The 23100-nt window shown below is 42.2% G+C and overlaps 2 long non-coding RNA genes across 7 annotated transcripts in view; one reads left to right on the forward strand and one right to left on the reverse strand.

The window, feature by feature from the left end:
• The window catches only part of LOC131496141 (uncharacterized), a 56786-nt gene that overhangs the window by 5179 nt on the left and 28507 nt on the right, over positions 1-23100 (forward strand). For 2 of the 6 annotated variants that reach the window (XR_009254337.1, XR_009254340.1), the window contains exon 2: positions 21993-22180. The exons of 2 other annotated variants lie outside the window; for them this stretch is intronic. This is a non-coding gene — a long non-coding RNA (uncharacterized LOC131496141). Of the gene's footprint in view, positions 1-19269; positions 21539-21992; positions 22181-23100 lie in introns of those variants that run through there. 2 more of the 6 variants (XR_009254339.1, XR_009254338.1) reach the window with 2 other exon arrangements.
• On the reverse strand, positions 3616-10890 carry LOC131496142 (uncharacterized). The gene is made up of 2 exons (XR_009254342.1): positions 10084-10890; positions 3616-3790 (listed from the first exon to the last, which is right to left on the reverse strand). It is a non-coding gene; the product is annotated as an uncharacterized LOC131496142 (long non-coding RNA).

Genomic DNA, 23100 nt, shown 5'->3' on the forward strand with positions numbered 1-23100 from the left:
GAGATCATGACCTGAGCTGAAGTTGGGCGCTCAACCGACTGAGCCACCCAGGAGTCCCAATTTTTTAACTTCTTAAAGTCATAGTTTCTTAGTTTATTTAGTGTATTCTGAATCCATACAAAAGTAAGCCACTTGCTTTTATAATAAAATTATTCTTTTATTTAAAATAGTTATGTTTTTGTAAAGAATAGAGTAAAAGTGCTTTTGAAAATCAACTTAGGAATATCCAAAACTCATTGTTTCAGATATTTCTCTTGAAAACCTCTTCTCCAGAATCATTTAATGTTTTTTTTTAATAAACAGAAAATATTCTTTTTTCTAAGGAAAGCAAAACTGATATAGCTATATTTTACTCAGATCTAATAGGAGGAGATTTTGCTCTATAACAGAAAACCTAACTATTTAAGTAAGACTTGTGTATAAAGAAACATACATGAAGAAAGGATAGCAAAAAATCAAAGGTTAGCAGAAAAATCAAAATATTACCAGTGGTTATCACAGAGTAGTATAATTCTATGTGACTTATTTGTTTTTCACATTGTCCCTCTGGATTTTCAGATTCTCATTAATGAGCCCATTCCATAGTATGGACATTTGAAAATAAGAAAAATAAGAAAGGAAAATACAAACTGGTAAACCAAGATCCTAGGCAACACCTTTGTCCTTTAAGTAAGTGAGGCTATCTATATAGCCCAAGGGCAGTCTTTTCCCCTAAATGGATGGTGTGTGCTTTGAGCACAAGGACAGAGGGTGAAGGGGTGACAGTAATCCAAACTAAGAGGAGGGAGCTTTTCCTAGATTCTGGGGGCACTTGGGCATCTTCAAGTGCACATGCTTGCATCTCTGTGAGGTCACTTCCAGTTGGGATTTTATGCGTTTCACATCTTATTCTGTTGAAATGAATCGCTTCCTTCCCGACCAACGTTTTAATTCGAGGTGTTCTCCAGTTTATATACTTTGTCAAGGAAGGACACTGAAATAACAGGATATTTTTATTCAGATGACAGCATGGCTGAAATGAATTACCCGGAACTTGCTGGTAATAATCATGAGGACAGTATTACACCAATTATGAGTTCAGAAGAAGTGTTTATTGCCTTCTTTAGCGGTTGCTGTGCAGGGCACAAGAAGGTATTGCATAAGCTGAGACACTTAATAGATAAGAGAGAGATTAATGAATAAGCTGACCTTTCCCCGTTGCTGTTTTTATCAAAGGAAAAATGTTTCTCAGCGTTGGGCAACTAAATAAAAAGAGCCTCATTCCAAAAACAGAGGTTCCTCATAACACACCAAATGTTTCTGAGTGTCTTCTGAGCCATGTTGTGGCAGGGGAAAGCAAACAGGAGCTGGTAGTTTGGAGGAGGGCCAGCCTCAGAGAACAAGTCCTCGTCCCCCAACACCGTCAAGACTGAAAGAGATTATTGTATGGTCCGTGATGTCCAAATGCTTCCCTGCCCATGCTGAAGCCTCTCCTCTTCCTCAAGGCCGGGAAGACTGTCCTTCCGCCAGCGGACAGATCCCTGTTGAGGCCCATCGGCTCACCGGACACCCCGTTATTACTGCCACCTGATCCCCCATCATTGTTCCCTTTCTACCTCGTGACACGTCCCAACGCTTGGTACCTGCGTCATCTTTGAACATTCTCACGTCCTTCGGCATGCAGCTGTGTCTTTGGAGTCTGCCTCTTGCCCTGTATCACCCTCTGCCCTTGCACTTGGCTCGAGTGCACGGGTCCTAAGCTTGGTACAGACACTAACTCACTCCTTGTCTGCCATATGTGGCCACAAATGATCAACCTCGCTCCTGTGGAGCACTGTGGCCAAAATCCCAATCTTGAAAAAGAGACTTGTGACAAATTCATTTCGGACTTCCTGTATTATTATTCAAACGGTGGTCAACAGTCAGTCTACACAATTTGAGATGCACCTTGATGTCAAAAAACATTTCCAAAAAGTTAGTTAAAATGAAATTTCAAACAGTTCCCTCTCAAATATCTATACTTCTCATTTGATTAAGTCCATACACAGAAATTTTGGGAAATTTAAAAAGGAGTCGTTACTCATAAGTTATCATGAGAAAGAAAACATAAGCACAATGCATAGTACGTGTTACAAGTGACTAATTCATGTTTGAAGAACAGAGGAAAGTGGTAGTGAATACAATAGTGGTAACAGGCAAAAGACAACAAATGTCATTGCTGTGTGATATGTTTTTAATGATAACGAAAATGGTCTTCATTTGGTGAAAACAGAATCCGGATTCGGTATTACACAGTGAATATACTCTCAGTGCATAATCTTGCAAATGTTAAACAATATGTAAATAAAAGAAACTTAAAATACTAACCGCTGGGTGGAAGCTATTACAGATAATTTTTATATTCTTCATGTGTTTATTTTCGATGTATTTTTGGCAATGAGCACTTACTAGTCTTGAAAGGTAACAGTTTATTTAAAAAATGTTATAGATAGGAAGTTCTGTGAGTTTTAAAGAAAGACATCACTTTGGACTGGCACACTTTGGGAGAGCTCCTTAGATGAGTGAATTCTGAGCCTGATTAATGCCACTTAGATTGGAAAAAGGTGGCAAAGTGTTTACGTACATAACCAGGCAGGAAGGAGTAGAAATCAAATGATATTTTAAGCCCTCTTGTGGAATAGTTTTTAAAGTAACTTTTGTAAAGACAACCACTCAGTCTAGGTCTCTGTGGCTTCTACTCAACTCTGCTGTTGCAGCATGAAAAGCAGCCATAAATAGGCTAACGGTGGGGGAGGCTGTGTTCCAGTAACTTTATTTACAAAAACAGTCACTTCTAGTCCAGTGATTTTTTTTTTTCTGTTTATTTTTGAGAGAGAGAGCACAAGCAGGGAAGGGGCAGAGAGAGGGGGAGACACAGAATCTAAAGCAGGCTCCAGGCTCTGAGCTGTCAGCACACAGCCCAATGCAAGGCTCAAATTGACCTCAAGGGTTAAGATGGTGACGTGAGCCAAAGTTGGACACTTAACCTACTGAGCCACTCAGGCGCCCCTGGTCCCGTGATTTCTAATATTCACCTCTACGTGTGTGCCACTTTGGCACACATAATTTGGTAATTTCCCTTTTCACCCCGGTCCTGTAGCAAACAGCTAAACAGTGAGCACCCAACAGCTATGGTAGTAGGCTGGTACTTTGACTAGGTGGCATGCAGGGATGAGGTGTGGTGACAAGCCCCTGTTGGGGAGGACAGGAAACAGGAAGGAGAGAGCAGTCCTAGGAGACCTGGTGAGGCAGAGAATTCAGTGGGAGTCAGAAAGCAGGGGGAGGTAAATGCAAAGTCTCCACAGGATCCCCAGGTGATCCTGCACATTTAAGGGAAGGGGGAGCCAGGGGGACACCCAAGTGCCAAATGCTTGCGTTCCACAAGAAAACAAAAGCTTGCTTCTTCTCGAAGGTTTATAGCACCAGCGCACAAAAATACAGGAATGCTTTGAGAAAACAGTGCCCGGAGCACAGCGCAGACAGCCATCACCCAACTCCCTGGAAACAAGAATCTAAGAAAACAACAACCAAGGCATTTCCAGTTCCTGAAGAACTTTCTATCTCCGGTGGTCCCAGTGATCCAGCCAGAGCAACATCTTAGGCACATCCTGTTCTCACTTTCGCTCTGAGTTACTGACAACATTATGAATTCAATATGTACATTACGTACCTGCTGTTCTCCTGATTTGTTTGCACAGTTTGAGGACTTACACCGCTCTCTTCTTGAGGATGTAAATGGATACTCTCCTTACGTTTTTCATCTGTAGTTTTGCTAATTGGCAGAGGGAGAAAAATAAGACAAATAATTTTATACATTTCAGTCTTGGAAGAAAGTAGTCAGTGGCTTTCATTTTGAAATTGAGGGCATAACTTGCCTCAAGTTTCTGAAATCTTTGCACGATATGTAAGAGGAAAACAACCAAATCCCACCTCTCAAGACTAAATAGCTCAGAGTAGGAAATAAAACTAAAACCATCCTGTACATTGCCAGGAGACTGAATTGCTGATACACAAGTGTCCATGCCTTCAAACGACATTTGCTTCCAAAGTCATTTTGACTGGTAAATACTGTTTACCACCAGGTGGTGACATTTAGGCTTCACAAGGGCAACAGCTTTGCACAACAATCTTACACAAGGCTTCCTTCTTCCTCTACAGCGAAGATAGAAGTTCTGTTTTGTGTACAGTTAACACCCACAGTTTGGACAGCAGCAGCAGTTGTCCGGAGGCATTTGAGGACTAGGGTAAATCCAAGCATTTAAGCACTTTTATTTTTTTTAAATGCTAGTGGGGGAGGGGCAGAGAGAGAGGGACACACAGAATTGGAAGCAGGCTCCAGGTTCTGAGCTGTCAGCACAGAGCCTGACTCCGGGCTTGAAGCCATGATCATGACCTGAGCCGAAGTTCGCTGCTCAACCAACCGAGCCAGCCAGGAACCCCTAAGCACTTTTAAATGTCCATAACAATCACATGTAAATAACAATAGCTCACACTTTCTGACATTCATCCTAACTGAGGCACCATGTTAAGTGAGGTAGGAGCTATTATTGTCCCCACATTACAGACAAGGAAAATAAAGTTTAGAGAAGTTGAGTGCCTTGCTGAGGGTTTCATAGCTAGTACGTGGGTATGACACGGCTCCTAATGATTGCAAAGCCCTCATCTTACCTGGGATGCTACTCTGCCTCTTTGGCAGTTGTTTAAGTAAGCACTTCATTTTACATAAACGACATGGTAAATGGTACAATATACCAGTACCCTTAGAGGTCAAATATGTGTTGGTATTAGGGACTTAAGGATGGAAGTGCAAAGAGTTAACTCACTCCACCGCCCCCCAGTACTTCCTCATTGCTCAGTTAGTCTTTACCCTTTGGTGGAAATTACAATGAGGGCGTCCCTGAGACAAAGAGGAAGACTGAGTCAGAAGCAAAGTGTTCCCAGAATGAGGAAGGACAAACTTGAGATCCACGCCTGAGGAAGAGTAGAGGGTTGTACTGACAGGTGTTATGGGCGTCCACGGAGCAATGACTAGTAAGTGGTTAGCCAAGGAATGGCTGAAAGGGGTTTTGGATGATGACCAGTACATGGGCCTGAGAGAATACAACCTTAGTATGTGCTGAGTGGATGGCTATCCACTTGATTGGTGGTAGTCAATGTGGGCATGGGATAATGCAGGGATACTTCATAGAGGGTGGTCTTAGTAATTTTGTCACTCCAAGCATCATACCAATGAAGACTTTATAGCTTTATCTGAGTATATACAAGAAGGCTGTTTTGTATGGGAATGGGAATGGATCAGAGGCCGAAACAAGGAGCAAGGCTAAATGAGCTATGAAGGCAGGAATTTAACAATATTATTCCTCAGTGATCAGTGCGTGACTTATCCTGCTTAACATTTGCCACAAATCAGGGTGCTTGGATGGCTCAGTCCATTGAGCATCTGACTCTTGAGTTTTGATCAGGTCATGATCCCGGGGTCGTGGGATCAAGCCCTGTGTCAGGGTCCATACTGAGCGAGTATGGAGCCTGCTCAAGATTCTCTCTCTCTCTCTCCCTCTGCACCCCCCTTCTCTCTCTAAAAAACAAAAAAACAACATTTGCCACAAATTCTTGTGTAAATACACTTTGAAATGGAATGTATGCAGAGATGATGTGTTTCTTACTAGTGGAAAACCAGTAAAGTTAAGTCATCAAACTTGCTAGTCTATGTGAGTGGACAGGAGAATTTTCACTAAGCCTAGTAAGGACAGAAGCCCTTCCCGAATTACTGTAATTTCCTTAGAGGCTGATAACTCAGGATAGAGTAAAAGGGAGAGATTGCATACTATTCTCTAGGATACCTGCCCCATGTACCAGACTAGCTAAAACAAACAAACAAACAACAACACACATACCAATAAAATGGACAGGTACTGTAAGAAAAATGGACAAGTACTATAAGAAAAAAAGGAAACCTCCCACTTTTGTGCTATATGCAGTTCTGGGTGGTACAGAATCAAATTCAGAAATGGCAGGTGAGATTATTACCGGGTAGCTGAATGGGTTCAGGGTCCTAAGATCATCGGGACTGAAGCCCTACTCCTGAAGGACCTCCTGCTGGTATGATTTTAAGCAAGCCACTGAATTTCTCTCCACCTCAGACCCTTCTCTGCTTTGGGATAACAATGCAACCTACCTCACAGAGTTGCTCTGAGGGTCAAAGAAGACAATAAATGGTAAAATATTTTGTAAACAAATACATTAGCTGTTGCTATTATCCTATTAATCCTGACGGCTGTACAATTGGAAGTCAAAAATCATTAACTGAAAATGATTTTTTGCGCCTAGAGGTGGTCTCTGCTTACGAGAAGCTCATTTTCCGCTTGGTGTGTGTGTGTGATTTGGGGCGGGAGGGGGGTTAAGGAGACGAGAAATAATTTAACAGAGTGTGGGGAACGCAGCGTGGGGCAGAGGGAGCAAACGTACCGAGTAATTAGACATGCTGAATCTGGGAAAGCTAAGGACCGAGGAGGCATATGAAATCATCAGTGATGTGACATAAGTCCAAAGCAGGCTTGCTTACCAAGTCCAGTGGCAGAATATTAAAACAATGAGCATCCTTGAAACCTGTGGTAAGTTTAGGACAATTAAAAACGTACTACCTGGTAGACAGTTGCCGCCGAACTCCCTGGCGGAGGAGAGGGCTAGCTACAGTCGTCAAGTCCTTCAGTCCTGGCTCATAACACAACCACAGGAAGATGCCACTATTTGATCACAACCCTGCTTTGTGCTGGACACTAACCAACACCTCAGCCCGTTGACTCATATTTTGTAGCTGGTATTTTCCATGCTAACCCCACTTCGGGCCACTTCTCCTGCCTTGCTCTTTAAACAGGGCAGAAGAAAACAATCTTCTTTTCTTAAGACAGCATAAGCAGTTTAAAGATTTACTAACTAATTAAAATGAGGCAATCTCAGAGTGCCTGGGGGGCTCAGTCAGCTGAGCAACTGGCTCTTGATTTCAGTTCAAGTCATGATCTCACGTTTCATTAGATCAAGTCCCGCGTCAGGCTCTGCACTGAGATCACGGGGCCCGCTTGAGATTCTCTCTCTTCATCTGTCTCTGTCTCTTCCCCACTCGCACTCACTCGCTCGCTCTCTCAAAATAGACATCTTTAAAAAATGAGACAAAAATAGGATGCACACAGACATACAGGAATGATCTCACTTTAAAGCACTCCTCAATGGGGACCATGCTGATCATGGTATTAAAGATTGTGTCTTTCCCACATCCACGTTTCGAAACTCTGTTCTTCTGCTCAGTTTTCTCCTAGTCTTTTTATCCTCTTTATTTTTTAATTTTTTTTAACATTTATTCATTTTTGAGAGACAGCGACAGAGTGTGAGCAAGGGAGGGGCAGAGAGAGAGAGGGACACACAGAATCTGAAGCAGACTCCAGGCTCTGGGCTGTCAACACAGACCCCAACGTGGGGCTCGAACTCACGAACCTGAGAGATCGTGACCTGAGCCGAAGTTGGACACTTCAACCAACTGAGCCACCCAGGCACTCCCTTCATCGCTTTTATTCTAATTAATTAATTAATTGTGTGTCTAATTTATAGTCTCTGTGCCACCGCTGGAATGAAAACTCCATAAAGGAGTCCATCTTTGCTGATGGATACGTAACAAACCTCAGAACTGTCCTTGGGACAGGGAAGTACTCAATAAAATATTTACAAAATGAAATGAGCCGTGCTAAAACATCATCTAAGAGTGTTCCCACAAAATGTAGCGTGTTGTCTCCCGTTTCCGAGAGGTAGACTTGTGCCTGCAACCCTCCAGGCCTGGTGTGATCCTGCGTCTCCCATGGAGCAGGCCATTCCTTCTACACTGTTCTGTCAGTCTTTTGGGGCTCTGACATAAACTGCTCTTCTGTCGAGGTCATATTCTGTGCCTGTCACATGGCTTCCTTCTCGTTACTGTAAGGAACTTTCTTCCCTTCCTGTGAGGAAAGCTTGAGATCCAGATAAGAATAATCAATCTACACCCACACAAGGACACAGAACAATGATTACTCACCCAACTGCTTCCAAGAACAAGGTCTTGGGCATTCCGATTATTTAAGCACAACACCCCCTCCTACTAATCTCACTTACGTGTTATTTCTAACATGAAAATAAATGGCATTTTCTTAAAGTAATTCACTCATTACTCCAAGAAGTGAAAACAGGCCGAATACATACATGTTTAGCTAGGTTTTGAAATTTTTATGGATTACATATGTATGATATGTTCCATGGTGGATTATTTAGACGTTTGGGAGGTTTTACTCCATGATCTTTTTCCCTGCCACATCCCTGGTTGCTACTGGTCAGCAAATGCTTATGCCATGGCTTTACACTTCTAAAGAACATAGGGACGACAGGAGGCAGGTTCAAAGCCATGGAGTACACGAAGAAATGGCATATGATCTGAGGGTACTTAGAGGGGATGAGATCACCATTTCTAAGGAAATCATTTTTATGAAATGGCTGTTGAATCTTTTTCATGCCCAAGGATGATAATAGGAGGGAACCATCTTAAGTTACATGGGTGAAACGAATCAATAGCTGGGCTAGGGAATTCGATCGGCAGTTGATGAACTTGGACCAGGCCACAGGAGTTGGAATGAAGTAGTTGGAAGGGAGGAGGAGAGAGACTGTTGTGAATATCTCTAAGAGAAGAGTCGTGTACTCTGGCTGGTTTTAGCCGGACATTGGTCCAGAAATAGAAAATTAGGAGCCCCAACTACTTTAATTCAGCCTTAATTTTTAAAACAGCCTAATTAAAAAATTTTTTGACTCAAATTATAGTAGTAATAAAAGAGAAACTTTGAGGGGAAAAGGTTATTGACACAAAGGCTTTTGCTAACATCGAGCATTAAGGCTACTTTCACTTTCTATTTATAGTGCAGATGAGGGAAGCATATTTACTTGTCAAACCGCAACATCTAGAAAACATTTGTTATGAAGGATAAAACGTATCTTAAATGTAAATCCCTACTAATTGCTTTACCATGAAATTAAGTTCCTGACTAGATCATTAAGATGTTCTGCTGTGATGCTCTGCCTTTCAAAAGTTTACACTGGCCTCCGTGAAATAGCAACTTGCGTTTCTGTCAGGCTTCTTTTAGGAGACTGCATTTGCTTAGAAAAAGTTATAAACTGTTTCTCATGGGTGTCGAATTTGCTGATCAAGGTTATAACACTGATCTGATTGACTTCGAGCTCCCAGATTTTGTTCTAAATAAGTCAATTAACACAAAAACCATATATGTTCTCTTCCTAGTCAAACTGTTTCTTTATCAAATCCTTGCAAGGTTTTAGCAAGTTTAAAACTTGGGTGGGTGTAGGGCGCCTGGATGGCTCAGTTGGTTAAGCACCTGACTCTGGATTTGGGCTCAGGTCATGATCTCAGTTTGTGAGATCAAGCCCTGAGTTGGGCTCCATGTTGACAGTTCAGAGCCTGCTTGGGATTCTCTCTCTCCTTCTCTCTCTCTGCCCTTCCCCCTCTCGCACCCACACGCACGCGCACTCTCTCTGTGAAAATAAATAAACTTTAAAAAAATTAGGTGGATTTATAAAATATTTTTTAACACCCTACACAAAGCCTCAATTCTTCGACACTGGCAGCCTGTGATGTATGTGCCAGTGGGCACACTGTAACTCCTAGTGCCTTGATGAGGCCTGTATCTAGCGGCCTCAGTTTGGAATGTTTCAGCAAAACTGGGATAGCAACGGCCTCATCAACACTTTTGGAAAAATTCCTTCTATTTTCCTCTGGGTAAAACTTGAGTACTTCTTAAAATCCCAAGCTTTTTTTTTTTTTTTTTTTTTTTTTTAAAGTATTCTTATTATCATGTATTTCTTTTAGTGTGAATATTTCTCTATCCATCATGTGTGTCAAGGGCCTTCTTTATAATTATGAATCGTATCAGAGATTATCTAGTAGTGCTTGTTCTGAGGTTTTCTTTTACTTCTCTTTGGCTTCCAAGAGGAGGCAAGGACACTTACAACCTTTTTCTAGGCGAGTTTGGTTGTACTTACCCTTGTTTGTGCTTTACAATTATCCAACTGGCCACGATGATGGGTAAAAGAAAGAAGATCGTGCCAAAGAAAATGCCTAGGCAGTAAAACAGAGTCATTGGATGCATGGCAAATATAACCCATGGATCTTAAACAATGAATATCTAGTCCCGCTAGAGACTGCCAGTGAGTTTTTTAAAGGCAACTATAAATTCTGCCTTTAAGAAACCCCTCACACAGGCTTAGCTTGAAGATTTTCCCTCTGCTCCTGGTTTGATCTGGCGCATTAGTCTTCCTGCCCCAGGGTCACAGACGAGGGGTGAGCAGAGCAGTGCGTCACCTTTGGTCCAAAGCAGCCTTTCATCAAGGAGCCGAGAACCTCCCGGGAGCTCCTGGCTGTGGCACCCGGGGCCCCGCACTCGTGTCTTATGTCAGGCACAGGCTACGACTCCACTGATCCCTACAGGCAAAGTCTCACCAAACCACTCCTCTTGCACAGGCAGGTCACAGAAATGGCTAAGAAAATTGATCTTTGTGGCTTCTAATCTGCGCAAGTGGGCATGACTGCCATCCTGAAGAATCTTCCCGGGTTGTAAACCAAAGGGGACGTTGTGTTCTCCAGCCCCGTTAAAATAGGAAGGATGACGATTATTCATTTGTAATGATTCAAAGACGGTGTAGAACCTTCGACAGAGGACACTCACTCACTCTGCCTGTGAAGATACCATGGCCTGAATGTAGACTCTTTTCCTTCTGACTGAAATTGTAAGAGATTTTGAGGAGCATCTGGGTGGCTCAGTTGGTTAAGCGTCTGACTCTTGGTTTTGGCTCAGGTCATGATCTCACTGTTGTGAGATTGAGCCCTGTGTTGGGCTCAGTATGGAGCCTGCTTTGGATTCTCTCTCTCTCTCTCTCTCTCTCTCTCTCTCTCTCTCTCTGCCCTTCTCCCCTGCTCATACTCTTTCTCTGTCCAAAATAAAAAATGATAATAATAAAAACAGATTTTTATCTTTCTCTCCTTTTTCTTTTTTTGAGAGGGAGAGAGAGAGCACATGTGCAAGAGAGCCAGGAGGGGAGGGGTAGAGGAAGAGAGAAAGAGGGAGAGAGAGGGGGTGGGGGAGGATCTTAAGCAGGCTCTATGCTCAGCGTGGAGCCTAATGCAGACCTCGATCCCATAATCCTGGGATCATGACCTCAGCTGATATCAAGAGACAGGCACTCAACTGACTGAGCCACCCAAGCACCCCTGAGATTTTCTCCGTTGTACCTGGACTGTGTGACTGGCTGTGTGCCTGGAGGATGGTTCCATCCCCATCAGACTTGCACCCTCTCCTAGAGGCCCCGGAACACCCAGCTGCACTTGCAGTGTGGCTGGAATCAGACTTGCCACCTGCACGGTCAAGTGCCGGACCCCCGGGAGCACCACTGGACCCATCTCTTACACAGGCTGACCGATTTCTCCTGGTGTTCAGAGTCTGTTTTTGTCTAGCACCATTTGAAATCGGTTATGATGTAGGGGGAAAAGCAGCAGCCTCGAAACCTCATGCCAAGTCTGGTGAGCAACAGCCTCTGTTCTCCTGGAAGACGTGGTCTCCTGGAAGACGGATGGGCAGAAGGTGGGGAAGGGCGATCACGCTTTTTTCACTAACTTCTTTCACTGCATTAATGATACATTATTGCAGAGGTAAAAGAGAATTTAATGTATTTTTGAAACAAATCACTATAATGTTTATGATGTCCTGGGGTGCATTTTGCTAAAATATGGCAGTGCTGTATATTCTGTAAATGGCTGCTGTCCAATTCTCTTTCTGTTAAGAGTCTATTCATGCGGGTTTTCAGTTGGTCGGACGTCCGATTCTTGATTTCGGCTCAGGTCATGATCCTTTCTCTGTCCCTTGCTTGTGTATGTTCTCTTTCTCTCTCAAAATAAATACATAAAATTTTTTTAAAAGAAGAGTCTATTCATGCATCCTGACCTGAATATTTTACTCTATGTTTCCATTTCTTTGTGTTCTTCTTCAATTTCCTTTCTAAGCTTTCTATAGTTTTCAGCATACAGATCTTTTACATCTTTGCTCAGGTTTATTCCTAGGTATTTAATAGTTCTCGATGCAATTGTAAATGTGATCAATTTCTTCATTTTTCTTTCTGTTGCTTCATTATTGGTGTATAGAAATGCAACCAATTTCTGTACATTGATTTTGTATCCTGCAACTTTGCTGAATTCATGTATCAGTTCTAGCAGACTTTTGGTGGAGTCTATCGGATTTTCCATGTATAATATCATGTCATCTGCAAAAAGCGAAAGCTTGACTTCTTCATTGCCAAGTGGGATGCCTTTTATCTCATTTTGTTGTCAGATTGCTGATGCTAGGACTTCCAACACTATGTTAAACAACACTGGTGAGACTGGACATCCCCGTTGTGTTCCTGACCTCAGGGGAAAACTCTCAGTTTTTCCCCATTGAGGATATTAGCTGTGGGCTTTTCATATATGGCTTTTATGATGTTAAAGTATGTTCCTTCTATCCCAACTTTCTTGAGGGTTTTTATTGGGAAAGGATGCTGAATTTTGTCAAATGCTTTTTCTGCATCTATTGACAGAATCATATGGTCCTTATTCTTTCTTCTATTAATGTGATGTATCACATTGATTGATTTGTGAATATTGAACCAACCCTGCAACCCAGGAATGAATCCCACTTGATCATGGTGAATAATTCTTTTAACGTACTGTTGAATTTGATTTACTAGTATCTTGTTGAGAATTTTTGCATCCATATTCATCAGGGATATTGGCCTGTAGTCTCCTTTTTAGTGGGATCTCTGTCCGGTTTGGGAATCAATGTAATGCTGGCTTCAGAGAATAAGTCCAGAAGCTTTCCTTCCATTTCTATTTTTTGGAACAGCTTAAGAAGGATAGGTATTAACTCTGCTTTAAGTGTCTGGTAGAATTCCCCTGGAAAACCATTTGGCCCAGGACTCTTATTTGTTGGGAGATTTTTGATAACTTATTCAATTTCTTCACTGGTTATGGGTCTGTTGACATTTTCTATTTCTTCCCATTTGAGTTTTGGTAGTGTGTGGGTGTCTAGGAATTTGTCCATTTCTTCCAGGTTGTCCAGTTTGTTGGCATATAATTTCTCATAGTGTTCTCTAATAATTGTTTGTATTTCTCTGGTGTAGGTTGTGATCTCCTCTTTCATTCATGATATTATCAGGGTTCTCTCTTTTCTTTTTGAGAAGTCTGCCTAGGGGTTTTTCAATTTTGTTTATTTTTTCAAAAAACCAGCTCTTAAATTCATTGATCTGTTCTACTGTTTGTTTTTTTTGTTTGTTTGTTTTTTGATTCTACATTGTTTATTTCTGCTCTAATCTCTATTATTTCTCTTCTTCTGCTGGCTTTGGGATTTCTTTGCTTTTCTGCTTCTAGTTCCTTTAGGTTTGTGGTTAGGTTTTGTATTTGGGATTTTTCTTGCTTCTCGAGGTAGGCCTGAATTGCAATGTATTTTCCCCTTAGTACTGCCTTTGCTGCATCCCAAAGGGTTTGGACTGTTGTGTTTTCAATTTCATTTGCTTCCATATATTTTTAAATTTCTTCTTTAATTGCCTGGTTGACCCAATCATTCTTTAGTAGGATGTTCTTTAACCTCCATGCATTTGGAGGCTTTCCAAATAAATTTTTTGTGGTTGATTTCAAGTTTTATAGCGTTGTGATCTCAAAATATTCATGGGATGATCTCAACTCTTTTATATTTATTGACAGCTGTTTTGTTACCCAGTATGTGATCTATCCTGGAGAATGTTCATGTGCATTCGAGAAGAATGTGTATTCTGCTGCTTTTGAATGAAAAGTTCTGAATATATCTGTCAAGTCTATCTGGTCCAGTGTATAATTCAAGGCCATTGTTTCTTTACTGATTTTCTGCCTAGATGATCTGTCCATTGTTGTAAGTGGAGTATTAAAGTCTCCTGCAAATACTGTATTCTTATCAATAAGATCGCTTATGTGTGTGATTGATTTGTATATTTGGGTGCCTTCAAGTTGGGAGCATAAACATTTATAATTATTATCTCTTCTTGATGGATAGGCCCCGTAATTATGATATAATGCCCTTCTTCATCTCTTGTTACAGTCTTTAGTTTAAAATTTGTTTTGTCTGATATAAGTATGGCTACTCCAGCTTTCTTTTGACTTCCACTAGCATGATAGATAGTTCTCCGTCACCTCGCTTTCAATCTGAAGGTGTCCTCAGGTCTCAAATGAGTCTCTGGTAGACAGCATATAGATGGATCTTGTTTTTTATCCATTCTGATACCCTATGTCTTTTGATCTGAGCATTTAGCCTATTTATATTCAGAGTTATTATTGAAAGATATGGATTTAGTGCCATTGTGATAGCTGTAGGTTTCATGCTTGTGGTGATGTCTCTGGTCCTTTGTGGTCTTTGCTGCTTTCCATTCACAGAGTCCCCCTTAGGATCTCCTGCAGGGCTGGTTTAGTGGTCATGAACTCCTTCAGTTTTTGTCTTTCTGGGAAAGCCTTTATCTCTCCTTCTATTCTGAATGACAGCCTTGCTGGATAAAGGACTCTTGGCTGCATATTTTTCCTATTCATCACATTGAATATTTCCTGCCACTCCCTTCTGGCTAACTACCCTTATGTGTTTACCTTGTAGGCTAAGGCCCGTTTGTCCCTAGCTGCTTTCAGAATTCTCTCTTTATCTTTGTATTTTGCCAGTTTCACTCTAATATGCCGTGGAGAAGAACTATTCTTGTTAAATCTGAAGGGAGTTCTCTATGCTTCCTGGATTTGGAAGTCTGCCTCCTTCCCCTTCATATATATATAAGAATTGACCAAGAATCAAATCAGAAAATTGAAAGCCACTGGACCGATATCTGATGGTGCCTTGGAACCAGTGGCTGCACTGGTCTGGAGGAGGGGCCATCTGGTTTGGTCCCACGTAGGGGTGTGGTTTGGTGTAGTTGGGTCCCGCCTCCACTGTGGGCCCACTGTCGATTCCCTGAAGCCCTACCATGTTGGTTGTCAGGCAAAAAATAGCAACACCCCAGTCTCTCCACCCTCCCCACCAGGTGTCCCAAACCACTCTGTTCAGGCTGTCCTCCCAGTGCCCCTAGCATGAGTGGGCCAGTTTGTTTCCCTCCACACTCTTCTGTGCCTCCCAGGCACTGGGCCGGAGGCCATTAGCCTACCACAAATGGCAGTAGGTAGAACTCATGGAAATGCTGAACCCTGGCCCCACCTGGGACCTAGGGAATCAGAATCTGCATTTCAAAAAGACTTACTACACACGAAATTGAAGCGCAGTCCCACGGGGTCCTACACCAGGAATTCTCCAATAACGAACATCGATTACAAACGGAAGGGGTGTTTTCCTGGGAGCCTTTTCAGGTGGTGCTGGGTGACCAGTTGACCATTTTCCCAAACACCGTAACTAAGTGTCATCTAAACAATGGTGGTTTCTGGATTTTCACTGAAGCCACCGGCCCTAAGCACCAGGATGGCAGAGCTCTTGCTTGATTTCCATAGATCGGCACAAGGCCTGCCACGGCCACAGAAAATGGTTCAAGTTTTTAAAAGCTGCGTAAGGGAGATAAATGACGTCAACGTAAGTAGCTTATGCGAACATCAGTTTTACTACCCAGCTGCAAGCGTTCTTGGGGTAGCAAGTCAGGAATCAGAGCGGGGAACTTCCTCCAGGCGATCTATACTTGTGGCGGCTTGTTTACCTTCAGGTACGGAACTGAGAGGGAAGGAAGATGTTATTGACCACAGACCCCAGTACTGGGTTTCTCCCATATTTAAGCAACAAGGGGCAGAGTTAAGCCCTTTTAGAATGGTAATTTCACAGAAGGAAAGCAGAAAAGACCTAGTTAATACTGGATACAACATGAAATTAAAAAGGGCTTCTGGGACTCACCGCAATGGTCGGAGCCTCTGAACGATGACAAAGTTGGAAGGACTTTGGGACTGTCAATGCCCGGGAAGGCCACAGGAGGGCAGCAGTGCCCCGTCATGCAAAGGCTGACCGCTTCAGTTTAGTGCAACTTTTTTTTTTTTAATTTTTTATGTTTATTTATTTTTAAGAATGAGAGAGACAGAGCGTGAGCAGGAGAGGGGCAGAGAGTAGGAGACACAGAATCCAAAGCAGGCTCCAAGCTCCAAGCTGTCAGCACGAAGCCTGACATGGGGCTCAAACTCACGGAACATGAGATCATGACCTGAGGCAAAGTGGGACGCCTAACAGACTGAGCCACCCAGGCGCCCCATAGTGTCACCTTTTCTGAAACGAACCTGAAAATGATGAAAGCAACCATGCGTAAGGGGGGAGGAAATGCATGGACACTCAATTTTTAACATCTTTCTGGAAGTCAGTAGACTATGTTAAATCCTGCTCTTAAGTAAAAATATGCAAATTTGTAAAAGATCTAAGAAAGTGCATTCTTGGTTAAAATTAAGTTTAGCTGTCAGACATTATTAAGTTTTCAAATACCAGAGCGGTTGTTTCTTTAAAGCTAGAGTATTCTGTAACAATGCAAATTCGGATTTGTGCCCATCCTCCCTCTCTTCAGCATTGTTTGAGAAGACTTTTGGTAGTCACCTTTTCACCTTAAAAGCTCCCCTGGTTACCAAAAAAAAAACACAAAAAACAAAAAAACCAAAAACCAAAAACAACAAACTTCCTTGTATATTTTATGCCAATTTAAAAAATATGCTACACTCTCAATCTAAAGCCATATAGAATTTAGTAAGTTATTTTCTATATTTATAAACAATGTAACTTTCATCCAGAGCTGTTATCAGAAAGATTGCCTCTGTTTATTTCAAACCACAAAAAGTCTTGTTTTGTTAACCAGGCAATAACATTTTAAGTTTCAAACTGTATTGTGATGTAATATGCTCAATTAAAACAAACAGCATTTTGTAAATATAAGCCTTTACGTCCTGTTTTTATTGGTTTATATGTAGAAATGGGCTATGGAGCTTGAGAATCACTAATGCAGAGGTTCTAAACCATAGCTGCATTATTAGAATCACTTGAGAAACTTAGAAAAAATAGCAATGCCAAAGCATCATCCCAGATCAATGATATGAGAAACTTATGGGGGGTGGGACCCAGGCATCAGCAAAACTCCCCAGGCTATTCCAATGTGCAGCCGTGATACAAAAAATACCGAGGTCTGATCTCAGACATGTAGCAATCTGATTTAATTCGAATCTGCAAAAAAGACCAAGAAAATTTTTTGTGTAAACAAAAGCAAACCCTGTTATTACACAAGTCAAACTTTCTACTTTCATCATTGGGGCTTGGGTTTGTAAGCACTTAATCATACCCACGCACTGATGTGATGTGGAAGGTATATCTGCCACCAGATACACGCATATAGACACCCCGTTAACTCAAGGTTCAGTAACATCACAAAGGCTCTAAGAGCTGGGCGAGTCGGGAGAAGCTTCACGGAACGGGCAGTAGGAGCTGAGCCTTGGGGAAGATGTCCAGGACCCGGCCAGGACTGCTACAGGCGACAGTGAACCAGGAACACAGCCCAGCACGTGGGGCAGACGGTCCGCTCGACGGACAATAGGTTCTTTGAAGAAGTGGAGCAGAAGTCTTTGCAAGGCAAGTTGGGATTTAGTTGTAGAAAGCTTCAGGGTGCCTGCGAGAAACCTTGCACGTGACGCTGTGCACTTGGGACTGAACACCTCTGACAGGAGAGGCCCAGGACGGGCTGGGCGAGGAGCCTGGACACATTCAAGGCTCTGCAATATGAGGGGCTGCAGTGGAACATGTATAGAAGTCGGGCCAAGTACAAGCATGCTCTGCTCTGAGCTAAAACACACTGGAAATGAACGCATCGTCACAAATGAAAATTCTCCCAATCTTGGATTTTATTTTTCACAACACTTGAAGATCCCATTTTCAAAATATGAACAATAAAGACCCCCCCCCCCTCACATGGGACTTCTCATTTCACTGCAAATACATTCTTCCGGTTTTAGCAACCTTTCACATATGCTGCTTTCCACGTCATTAGAGAAACTTTTCATTTTATCCCATATATATAAATGTATATAATGGCATATATAATTGCCATTATTTGAAAAACAAAATTTAGATTTACATATCGAGAGCAATTTTGTATAAATATACAAAATAAAAAAAATAAATTTGAAGCAGAAACTAGTATAAAAGTCTGTTTTGGAAAAACAACGTAACAATAACATAACATTTTTTTTGGAAAATAGCATAACAATCTTTGGTTGCAAAAGAGTCAACTGGGCTTGTTAAAAATCAACAGTACAGCCATCTCTTGTTCCTGAGCAAGTGCTACATCCCTGAAAAGTATGTGCAAATGGGTATAGTAAAACTTCAACTCTGTACTTAATTCAAAATTCCTGTTTCTTTCTGCTCAAGATCTTCCCGAAGTACCTCACCGATCCCTCAGGGAGGGGACACTTACAGTGCATCATAAACATGCTTTATCCGTAAACCAATACTTGTAAAACATGATTCCCAATCATGTCCTTCTCAAGGCAGCGTTTCTTTGGCCTAACTTATGCTACTAACTATGAAAGTGCAAAACAAAATTTGTAAAACCGTAATCTGAATGTGAGCGGCCGTCCCTCCTCTCTGCCCAGTGGTTTGTTTGAAAGAGACCCTGCCTGATGTGAGGACTCAGCGAGGTCACGGTCTGTTCCACCCCAGCATCCGGTGCTAGCACAGCTGTTTGCTTTTTTTGGTTCCTTTGTTCCACTGACAGCAGATACTGTTTCCTTTCCTGAAATGCATGGCTTAATTTTTACTGTGCGTTTAGCAGATATGGTAAGATGCACATAAAAACTAAGATTCCGGGGGCACCTGGGTGGCTCAGTCCATTAAGCTCAGGTCATGATCTTGCGGTTTGTGGGTTCAAGCCCTGTGTCAGTCTCTCTGCTTTCAGCAAGGAGCCTATTTTGGATTCTCTGTCCCCCTCTCTCTGCCCCTTCCCCATTCATTCTCTCTCTCTCTCTCTCTCTCTCTCTCTCAAAAGTAAGTAACAGTAAAAACAAACAAACAAAAAAAAAACACCACTAAGATTCTGATACAACCTGAGGTTATTGGATGGAGATGTTCCTGCCAAACTCACTACTCTTTTTTTTAATTTTTTTTTTAACGTTTATTTATTTTTGAGACAGAGAGAGACAGAGTATGAACGGGGGAGGGGCAGAGAGAGAGGGAGACAGAATTGGAAGCAGGCTCCAGGCTCTGAGCCATCAGCCCAGAGCCCGACGCGGGGCTTGAACTCACAGACCACGAGATCGTGACCCGGGCCGAAGTCGGACGCTTAACCGACTGAGCCACCCAGGCGCCCCAAAACTCACTACTCTTATATGACATTGTTTAAAGTAAGACATGTCCTTATTCAAGTACGGGGAGAAAATCACCCATTGCTGGAATTTAGAGTGGAATCTAACTTTCTTAAAGAGCGAAATCCTCTTCGAGAAGACTACAAGCCACATGTTCACTCGGTGCCCCCGCCCAGCACTGCTACGAGTGTGAGAGCTCTCTAACGTACAGAAGTTTCTGACTGATTCTGAATTCCTAACTGATTTCTCACTGGTATTGTTGTTTGAAAAAGTGAAGAACAAAGGCCATAAACTTGATAGCTTCCTTCGGTCACCAAGATATTATAAATAGCTAAAAAGTATATAGAATTCTACCCTATTTACTTTGAGTATTTCTCAATAATATTCTTAGTTCAGGAAGTCAAACTTGTTCACATTCTCAGTTTTCAGTGTTCTTGTTTCTAATGTTTAAGGGCTGAGGTAGAATATATATATTTGTAAATGCATTTAACACCCAACCATACATAAAACACATTTTAGAGTTGTTGAAAGAATGAATCTTAAGACTTGGCATTACTCTGTGAACAAAAGAGACTTTAAAATAACTTTCTTTTTTTTTTAATTTTTTTTTTTAACATTTATTTATTTTTGAGACAGGGAGAGACAGAGCATGAACAGGGGAGGGTCAGAGAGAGGGAGACACAGAATCTGAAACAGGCTCCAGGCTCTGAGCTGTCAGCACAGAGCCCGACGCGGGGCTCGAACTCACGGACCGCGAGATCATGACCTGAGCCGAAGTTGGCCGCTTAACTGACTGAGCCACCCAGGCACCCCTAAAATAACTTTCTTTACAAATGCAATGTAATTTATTTTGGATGATAGTTCCCTAGATATGGAGATTTAGTTTAAAAATTATTTCCCCATCTAAATACTCCCAGGGGTATTGTACAGAGTTGCCTTATAAATACAAGTGTTATTTAAGGGAAAACAGGCCAGATGTTCATACCCAAATGCATACACCATTGAAAGCAGCATCAAAGGGTGGTGATTACACTCAAACCACATTGAAATGTCAGCCTTATGGCTTAATGGTTGCATCGTGAGAGTACAAGCACTAGAGAACAGCTTCTGTAGATCTTAAGACTTTAATTGTATCGAAAGATAAAGTGATGCCCTCATTCGTAGAAACCACTTGGTACATCTGCTCTGCCTCAGTGGTTGGTCTGTTCCAGTAAGTGGTATATTCACCTCTAACCTCTGTTTCACTAAAAGGCAAGGTATACAGATAGCATAATTTAGTACAGGAATTAAATCCAGAGACCTAGTAGGAAAATGGACAACTAAAAACATATATTTGTAGTAGCAAGAGACCCTGATCTAGGAAATAAATGATTCTTTTCAATATAATTTCACATGTCGGGGTGCCTGGGTGGCTCAGTAGGTTAAGTGTCAGACTTCGGCTCAGGTTATGATCTCAGGATTCGTGAATTTGAACCCCACGTTAAGCTCTGTGCTGACAGCTCGGAGCCTGGAGCCTGCTTCGGATTCTGTGTCTCCCTCTCTCTCTGCCCCTTCTCTGCTCATGCTTTGTCTCTCCATCTCTCTCAAAGATAAACATAAAAAAAAGAACCGTCTCTTTACTTGTTACTGTACTGCTGACCAGCAGGGCCTGGCTATCAAGGGATGTGTCGTGTGAGTTGCAGCCACAAAAGCTGTGATGCCAGACGTGTATATGAGGTCCTTTCTCAGAGACACCGACAATCTGGGGCAGGATAGGCGAGTTCAAGGATGGTGCCTGCCCACCAGTCTCCCCAGTTTCTGGGGTGGGGGGATTGCCTTGGGCTCACCGACATGTGTTTAATTAGAAGCCCGTTCCTCAGGCCATAGCTATGCAGATAAGCTAAAAGGTGAGTCACAGAAAGACCAGGATTTCAGTTGGCCACCTCTGTGCTATGTCCTGGGTAGGGCGGCCAGTTAACAACTGTTTCTCCATTTATTCCAGTCCTACGTGACCTGCCAACATAAGCCCTGAGGGCCACCAGACAGGTGCACAAGCTCCTTTTCGGGAGGTACCGGCGATGTGGAGCACGGCAGAGGGAGGGTGAAAGGTCGCTCCGGCTCTCCAAGGTCTGTGGAGAGGACTGCGGCCAGACTTGGGTCTAGGTAGAAGCCTGTCACCTCAGGCCTCAGCTACACAGATAAGCTAATAGGCCTCTTTCCCAGAAAGACTGGAGGTGCATTTCAGACTGCTGTGTCTGTGCTGTACCCTGGAGGGTTGGCCAAAGTAAAACCACACGAGCACTTTAAGAACTGTTTCTCGGTTGGCTGTAGCCTTGTGGACATAGGCCCCACTGGCTTTCAGAGCCAGATGTTTTGTGGACCCATCTCTGGGGTGCAGGCCTTAAAAGCTGGGGTGCCAGACGTGGGGTTCAAACATTTGGCTTCCCAGGAAGAAGCTCAGAGTTGTGAGCTTCCATCTAACTGTGGGTTGCCACACTGGGGGAGGAGTTTACAGTGAGACACTATCTCCTACTCATTTTTGATGTGGGTTTGTTTGTTTGTCTTCTTTTTCTTTTTCAAGTAGGCTCCACACCCAATGTGGGGCTTGAACTCATGACCCTGAGACCGAGTCACATGCTCCACTGACTGAGCCAGCCAGGCACCCCTTGATGTGGTTTTGTATCCACCCAACGGAGATTTAGTTTTCAGATCTCCTTCAGAGAGAAACTGTTCCGAACGTGGCTATAGACGTCGTGTGTCGGACGGGAGGTGAGTTCAGGGGATCCTCTCACATTGCCATCTTGAACCAGAGGCTCAGCTTACAAGACCCATTACTTGGTAGCTGAAGAGATTTCGATTAACACTTTGAAGGAACCAGCATTTTGATGCAGAGAATTTAAACAAAAAAGGAAAGTGAGGAGCAAAAAGCTATCTTGTTTTGCTCTCTGCACAAAGCTTTTTGAGACTTGTAAGAATATTCTACTGACAATATTTCCTACTCACGCTATATGTATGTGTAATTTAAAAAATGTATGCTACTGATTGACAAATCAAATATGCACATCAAGTGTCCTACAAATAGAAGATTGAAGATTCAAGTGGAGGCATTGTGATTTAAAAAAGAGAACCAATAACATAAAAGAGTTTGAGCTCGTTATGTGTAGAGAATGTATTTTTATTACATGCCCTAAACCAGATGACTAGTATAAAGGCAAAATATATCATAAAACCATGAATACCAAAAGTCTTAAAATTATTCGGTTTGCTGTGAAAGTCATTTCCAAAACTACAAGGAAAGAAAATTATTGAAAATCAATAAAAATCAAATTTCAAAGTACTTAACCTTAGTCTATGCTCCAGGATTTATTCTAAGTCTTTCACAACATTGAAAAGTATTTCATTAAAATTTAAGTTTGATGTTTAAAAACCCTATTCTCCCTAGAAGACACGTACTTGTACACTTTTTTTTCTATTATAAGTTCCTCCCCCACATTTTTCATTTTTATAGACAAAAACAAAAATAAGGGTAATGAGGTGCCTCGTAAATCTTACCCCTCAGTAATGTTAAGTTTAACCCCAACAGTTTTACTGCAACCTAGTAAATTGAGAGAACAAAAGAGGGAAATCAAGCACTGCTGCTTTTCACTCCCCGGTTTAACAAGTGTAAGTAACAGCTCTAAAGGAAAAGA

This window comes from Neofelis nebulosa, chromosome 15 (genome assembly GCF_028018385.1).
Source record: "Neofelis nebulosa isolate mNeoNeb1 chromosome 15, mNeoNeb1.pri, whole genome shotgun sequence".
Taxonomy (NCBI): domain Eukaryota; kingdom Metazoa; phylum Chordata; class Mammalia; order Carnivora; family Felidae; genus Neofelis; species Neofelis nebulosa.